Here is an 8,350-nt window from a genome sequence, read left to right as displayed (position 1 = left end):
ACCTGTAAACCTGTTTAATCCCATACATGATCAACAACATACATAAAAATTTAAAACTTTTCCTTACATTCATACACCAAACTCAACCTGTGCATGCACTAAACATAGTCATAATCATAACCATGACCCCTCTGTGGGATCTCATCAATGCCCCAATGGGCGATACAATATATGTTGAGTTGGTTGACATAAACATCTAAGATCATGTATTAAAAGGGAGACCTTACACATAGAGTCAAGCACAATCTCTAATCCTCAATATCATTATTACATGACATGACTACATAAGACATTACATTACAATTTTGTCATGTCCACACGCTATCTATTACAAACACATGACTTCATTACTCTTGCGGACCTCCTGGTCTACCCTGTACCTGCAATGTAATACCCGGCTAGACTCCGGTATCGGAATTCCTACCGTCCGGTGGAATTTGGGTGTCGGAAACCTCTAGAAGGGTAAAAGCATGTTTTTATAAAATATTTTCATGTATTTTAATGTTTTAAGTATGATTTTAAATAAATTTTTGCATGAAAATTCTTTAAGGAAAAACTCAGGTTCGGCCGCCGAAACTCACTTTCGGCCGCCGAACATGCATGGACTTTGGGAGGCACGTTAGGCCCCCGAAAGTCTAAGTGAGGGAAGTGCAGGTTCGGCCGCCGAACCTTATGTTCGGCCGCCGAACATTGCATGGATGCGGAGGCACATTCGGCCCCCGAACGTGGCCTGGCCAGCCACTATAAAAGGGTCCCCTTGGTCCGCACGGGCGAGCTTTTTCTCTCCCATTGTCGGCCAAGGTGAGTCTCCACCGTTCCTCCCTCGATCTTGAGTGTTTCCTCTAGATCTTTCATGGTTTTAACAAGTTTATAACCTTGTTTTGAAGATTTGTGAGCTTTGAGCAAGCTTTGAGTGCTTGGAGGTTCAAAGAGCTTAATCTCTCCATCTCCAAGCTAGGATCGCTTTCCTCTCGTTTCTTCAAGAGGTAAGGGTCGATCTTGAACCCTTTTTATGTTTTAAACAAGTTTTAAGTAAGATCTATGGGTAGAAATGCATGTTAGGACATATGTTGAGTTTATGGGTTTTGATGAAGTTTGAGCAATGTAGCTTGTTTGTGTGTGAATGAAGTGTTGTAGATGGGGTATATGCATGTTTGAGACCCCTAGGAACTTGTATGCGTGTTTTGGTTGAGAAATATGCATGATCTATGGTTTTGGGAGGCAGGAGGTTCATTTGAACCAAGTTTCTGCCGTTTGGCAGAAACCAGGTTCGGCAGCCGAAGGGAGTTTCGGCCGCCGAACCCCTCTTGTGAAGGCAGCTTTCGGCTGCCGAAGGTGCCCCCGAAAAGAGACTTTCGTCTCTGTCTGGCACTTTCGGCCGCCGAAGGTGCCGCCGAACCTAGCTGAGTTTCGTCTCTGTCCAGGACTTTCGGCCGCCGAAGGTGCCGCCGAAGGTGCCCTGTTCAGCCGTTTCATGCATATTTTCTGTGATGTTTTCATGATGTTTTAGGGGGTTTTTGGGGGATGTATTAGAGTTGTGTTTATATATGTTTGGTCCCTCATTGGAGTCCACCTGTGTAGGTTCGGACCCGAGGAACCGAGGACCCCAGCAGTGAGTGAGCTGCTTCAGTGTCTGGACAGAGCTAGCCAGAGGTGAGTGGAAACAAGCTTAATGTTTTAAATCAAATAACTGAATGGTTTGGGCATGCTTCACGCATCATGATGATATGTAATAGGCTGATTGCATTAGTACACGAATATGTCGCATTGCATTTTATTTTGTGGTTGTGGGTGAATGCTGTATGATCCAATTAGTCCACGAGACTTTATGTATGTTATGACAGGAAGACCAGGACCCCATGCTACGGCCTGGCACGAGACTTTATGTATGTATGACAGGAAGACCAGGACCCCATGCTACGGCCTGGCACGAGGCTTTATATATGCTATGACAGGAAGACCAGGACCCCATGCTACGGCCTGGCACGAGGCTTTATATATGTTATGACAGGAAGACCAGGACCCCATGCTACGGCCTGGCACGAGACTATGTTGGGACTAATTGGTGACAGGTTCACCCTTGATGTGGATTGTCTGTGATATGATGCATTTCATGAAAGCATGAACTTTAATATAATGTTTTCAGTTTCTGCTCACTGGGCTTTTAGCTCACCCCTCTCCCCTAACCCCAGGTTTGCAGGTACGGGATTGATAGAGAAGAAAAGAAGAGAAAAGTCATATGTATGTAATAGCTAGAGTTTGTGGACATGACAAATGATAAGAATGTAATTATGTTATTGAGGATAGAGTTGTGCTTGACCATAGTATATGTTAATCCCTTGGTATGTACATGATCTTATTTTATGATGTATATGTGAACCAACTCAACACAGGATATATATTGCCCATTGAGGCTTTGATGAAATCCCACAGAGGGATTAATGTTTATGTATATGATGAATATAGTGCATGCACAGGTTGAGTTTGGTAAATGAAGAAAAGAAAAGTTTTTAATTCTTATGTATGTTTGTTGATCATGTATGGGATTAAACAGATAAACAGGATGTATGTTAGGCTTGCTACGGGTCCCGGCGGCCTTACGCCGATCTGGATCCTAGCGCCGGTAACGGTCCGGATTTCCGGGGCGTTACAGAGTGGTATCAGAGCCCTAGGTTCATATGGTCGGACCTAGAGTGTCGGGCTCATAGATGTTATAGAAGGTCAAGCACAATAGGCAAAAATCATGTCCACTAGGATAGGATGTAGAGTCCTGTCTTGCTATGATTGTATGATATGCCATGATGATATGCTATGTGTGTAATGTAGCTGTGAGGTTCATGCTTGCCGACATGAACCATTTAATGCTAATGTTTATGTGATGTTTACTGTTTCTCAGAAAACAGGATGAGAGGAACCCGTCGATCTGCACGATTGACTGGAATACCACCTCAGGACGAGGGCATTGATGCCCGTCCTTCAACATTGCCTAGGGCAATGTCGAGTAGGTCCAACAGGGACCGAGCAGTGAGAGACCCTAGAAGGTCTTTAGATCTGGGAAGAAGCAGATCAGTCAGAGGAACAGTGCAGGGAGGTATGTCAGAGGATATGGGGGATCAGATGGATGTTGATCAAAGGAGGGATGGCAGTTTGGGCGTCAGTATGTCAGAAGAGGGTATGGGAGAATCCCAAGGAGGCACTCAGGCCTCGGGATTTGTTCAGCCACCTCACTATCCGCCCTACACCCAAAATCCCGGGTATTCGATGGGAGGTACATCGGATTACCCTAGTTTTAACCCCTACCCCACACAGATGCCATACCCACCATACTACCCACCATATCCACAGTACCCGGTGTACCCACCTCCACCATACTATCCAAATCCAGCAAACCCTACCTCAGGGGATGCTGTACCTCCACCACCACCAGCACCTACATGCCCAGATACCCAGATACCTCAGCCTAGCTCATCTGGGAGAAGTAAGGCTAAAATGACAGATTACATGAAGTTGGGTGCTCCCCAGTTTGAGTCAGGTGATGACCCGTTTGTGTATTTGGAGAAGGTCAAGATGATCACAGAGGAGATCGGAGCTGATGATAGTAGAGCCATTCAGATGGCTGGTTTCACCTTGAAATGCAAAAAAGGCCCGTGAGTGGTTCAAAAACTATGTGAAGCCGAGGGTGGATAGCCTATCGTGGGAGGAGTTCGCTAATGAATTTGCAGGATGGGCTTTCCCTGATAGTTCAAGGGAATTGAAGATGATAGAATTCGAGCAGTTGAGGCAAAACCGATGACATGAGTGTAGACGAGTATACTGACAGGTTTATGGAGTTGCTGCCTTTTGCTGGGCAAGACCTTAGCACAGACCAGAAGAAGTCGAGGAGGTATATCATGAAGCTCCATCCTAGGTATTCCTCCTTGGTACAGTCAGCAGATAGAGAGAGTTTTCACGCCATAGTAGACATGGCTAGGAGAATGGAGGCTAGTGCCATCGTTCAGGGGACAGTCAAACAGACAGTGGCACAAGCTTCTGGTTCTAAAACTCCGGGAGGGGGAAGGTTAGATCCCTCTACCTTGAGTGCAGCAGCTTCAGGCAGTAAGAGATGGGGTAAGCCCAAGGGTAAGAAGAATAAGTTCTGGAACAAGGTCAAGTCTAGTCTGGGGTTTGGCAGTGGTTCTAGTTCTGGGGCGGATAATGCAGCTTGTGCGAAGTGTGGTAGGCCACACAGGGGTTTATGCCGGTATGGGACAACGACCTGCTACAGATGTGGGCAAGAGGGGCATATGTCATGGCAATGCCCTAAAGCAGTTCCTACGGCACAGACACAGCAGACAGCTTCAGGAAGTGTGGCACAGCCAGTAGCTCTAGCTGCTACACAGGCCAGTGGCAGAGGCAGAGGGAGAGGGTCAGCTTCTTCCTCAGCAGGATTCAGAGGTGAAGGTCCATCAGCTCCAGCCAGGATCTTCACCATGACACAGCAGGAGGCTAACACATCCAACACCGTGGTGTCAGGTAATCTCATCATTGGGTGTTCTGATGTGTATGCATTAATGGACCCGGGTGCATCTCACTCTTTTATTGCACCGAGAGCCGTTCAGAGGTTAGGATTGATGGTCTCTGGGTTAGAGTGTCCCCTATGGGTCAGTGGACCCAAGTGTGACCCGTCAGTTGCAGAGTCAGTCTGCCAGTGTAGTCCAGTTTTTATAGAGGGAAGATGCTTGTCCGCCGACCTTGTGGTTCTAGATTTGACAGACTTTGACGTCATTCTAGGGATGGATTGGCTATCTACCCATGGTGCTACCTTGGACTGCAGGGACAAAGTAGTTAAGTTCAGATGTCAGGATGGGTCAGAGGTCGTCTTCAGAGGAGACAAGAGGGGTACACCTAGAGGTCTAATTTCAGCTCTACAGGCTCGTAGGTTGCTTAGGAGGGGATGTCAGGGGTTTCTAGCTCATGTGAGGGAGTTGGATAGTCATGTTAGAGAGCCCGCCTCAGTGCCTGTGGTGAGTGAGTTCTTAGATGTTTTCCCAGACGAGCTGCCAGGGTTACCACCTGCTAGGGAAATAGAGTTCGAAATTGAGTTAATGCCTAGTACCAGACCGATCTCTATCCCTCCCTACAGGATGGCACCAGCCGAGATGAAAGAGTTGAAGGAACAGTTGCAAGAACTGGTGGACAAGGGTTTCATCCGACCGAGTACCTCACCTTGGGGTGCTCCAGTACTCTTCGTGAAGAAAAAGGATGGATCCCTCAGGCTTTGTATCGACTACAGGCAGTTGAACAAAGTCACCATCAAGAATAAGTACCCATTGCCAAGGATCGACGATCTATTCGACCAGCTAGCAGGAGCGGGTTGTTTCTCCAAAATAGATCTGAGATCCGGGTACCATCAGTTGAGAATCAGAGAGGAGGACGTGCCAAAGACGGCCTTCAGGACCAGATATGGGCACTATGAGTTCCTTGTAATGCCGTTTGGGTTAACCAACGCCCTGCAGCATTCATGGACCTCATGAACAGAATATTCAGACCATACCTGGATCACTTCGTTATTGTCTTCATAGATGATATCCTAGTGTATTCCAGGAATGCAGAGGAGCATGCCCATCATCTGAAGATAGTTTTGCAGACCTTGAGGGAACATGGCTTGTATGCCAAGTTCTCCAAGTGTGAGTTCTGGTTAAGGAGCATCTCATTCTTGGGGCATATAGTGTCAGAGAATGGAATAGAGGTAGACCCAAGAAAGTAGAGGCTGTGACTAACTGGCCCAGACCCACCTCAGTGACAGAGATCAGAAGTTTCTTGGGTTTGGCTGGTTATTACAGGAGGTTCGTACAGGACTTCTCCAAAATTGCAGCTCCTTTAACCAGATTGACCAGAAAGAATCAGAGGTTCGAGTGGACCGATCGATGTGAAGAAAGCTTTGAGGAGCTCAAGAAGAGGTTGACTTCAGCACCGGTGTTAGCTCTGCCAACCAGCAATGAGGACTTCACAGTATTCTGTGATGCATCCAGAGTAGGCTTGGGTTGTGTGTTGATGCAGAATGGTAGGGTGATCGCTTATGCTTCTAGACAGCTAAAGAGGCATGAGATGAATTACCCCACACACGATCTGGAGATGGCAGCAGTTATCTTTGCCCTCAAGATGTGGAGGCATTACCTCTATGGGGTAAAATGTGAGATCTTCACAGATCATAAGAGCCTGCAGCACATCTTGAGTCAGAGGGATTTGAACTTGAGGCAGAGGAGATGGGTAGAACTGCTCAGTGACTATGATTGTAAGATACAGTACCATCCGGGTAAGGCTAATGTAGTAGCTGATGCCTTAAGCCGGAAATCACTTGGCAGTCTATCCCACATCACGGCAGAGAGGAGACCGGTGGTGAAGGAATTTATAAGCTCATTGAGGAGGGTCTACAGATGGAGTTGTCTGGTACAGGTGCTTTGATTGCACAGATGAAAGTAACCCCCGTGTTTCTGGAGCAGGTGGCTCAGAAACAGCACGAGGACCCAGAGTTAGTGAAGATTGCCAGGACTGTTCAGTCAGGCAAAGATAGTGAGTTCAGATTCGATGATAAGGGGATCCTCCGCTATGGGAACAGACTATGTGTACCAGATGAACATCGGGCTTAAAGGAGACATTATGAGAGAGGCTCATAATGCAAGATACAGTGTTCACCCTGGAGCACCAAGATGTACCAAGATCTGAAGAGGGTGTATTGGTGGCCAGCTATGAAGAGGGAAGTGGCACAATTCGTGTCAGCCTGCGAAATATGTCAGAGGGTGAAGCTGGAACATCAGAAGCCGGCTGGAATGCTTAACCCGCTACCTATTCCAGAATGGAAATGGGAGAAACATAGCTATGGACTTGTAGTGGGGTTACCGGCAACATCCAACAGACTAGACTCCATATGGGTGATTGTGGACAGACTCACCAAATCTGCTCACTTCATTCCAGTTAGGAGCAACTACTCTGTGGATAAGTTAGCGCAGGTTTATGTGGATGAAGTCGTCAGACTACATGGGGTCCCGGTATCTATAGTGTCAGATAGAGGGCCCCAGTTCACCTCCAGATTTTGGCGGAGTCTGCAGAGTGCTATGGGTACCAGGTTAGATTTCAGTACTGCCTTCCACCCCCAGACTGATGGACAGTCAGAGAGGACCATCCAGACCATAGAAGATATGCTCAGAATGTGTGTGCTAGATTTTGGCGGTTCTTGGAAGGCAACATCTACCTTTGGTGGAGTTTGCCTACAATAACAGCTATCATGCTAGCATAGGGATGGCTCCATACGAAGCTTTGTATGGGAGGAAGTGCAGGTCACCCGTTTGCTGGGAGGAGGTTGGAGAGAGGTCCTTAGCAGGGCCTGAGCTTGTTGAGATCACCAGCAGGGTGGTGCCCATTATCAGAGAAAGGATAAAGACTGCCACCAGCAGGCAGAAAAGTTATGCAGACATCCGCAGGAAACAGGTAGAGTTTCAGGAGGGGGATCTAGTATTGCTCAAGGTGTCTCCGATGAAAGGGGTGGTTCGATTTGGTAAAAAAGGGTAAGCTAGCTCCGCGGTACATTGGACCCTTTGAAGTCCTGCAAAGGATTGGGAATGTATCATACAAGCTGGACTTGCCTGCTTCTATGGAAAGAATCCATCCGGTTTTCCATGTTTTCCATGTTGAGGAAGTTCGTGTCAGATCCGGGCAAGGTTCTTAGCGAGCCTGATGTGGAGATCCAAGAGGATCTCACTTATGTTGAACAGCCAGTGCGGATTCTTGACACTCAGATCAGAAAGTTGAGGAACAAGGAAATCCCGGATGGTGAAAGTCCTTTGGAACCACCACAATTTGGAAGAATGCACTTGGGAGACCCGGGAGTCCATGCTCCAGCAGTACCCCACCTCTTCTAAGGTTAGTTGAGATGTGTTCCATGTGCTATATGTGTGTATGTTATGTTTGTTTCGCTATGCATGTACTAGTTGAGGAACATTCGGGGACGAATGTTCTTAAGGGGGGAGAATGTAATACCCGGCTAGACTCCGGTATCGGAATTCCTACCGTCCGGTGGAATTTGGGTGTCGGAAACCTCTAGAAGGGTAAAAGCATGTTTTTATAAAATGTTTTCATGTATTTTAATGTTTTAAGTATGATTTTAAATAAGTTTTTGCATGAAAATTCTTTAAGAAAAACCCAGGTTCGGCCGCCGAAACTCACTTTCGGCCGCCGAACATGCATGGACTTTGGGAGGCACGTTAGGCCCCCGAAAGTCTAAGTGAGGGAAGTGCAGGTTCGGCCGCCGAACCTTATGTTCGGCCGCCGAACATTGCATGGATGCGGAGGCACATTCGGCCCCGAACGTGGC

The sequence above is a fragment of the Manihot esculenta genome, chromosome 13 (genome assembly GCF_001659605.2).
Source record: "Manihot esculenta cultivar AM560-2 chromosome 13, M.esculenta_v8, whole genome shotgun sequence".
NCBI lineage: Eukaryota > Viridiplantae > Streptophyta > Magnoliopsida > Malpighiales > Euphorbiaceae > Manihot > Manihot esculenta.
The sequence above is the reverse complement of the archived record's forward strand: the minus strand, read 5'-3'. Positions refer to the sequence as shown.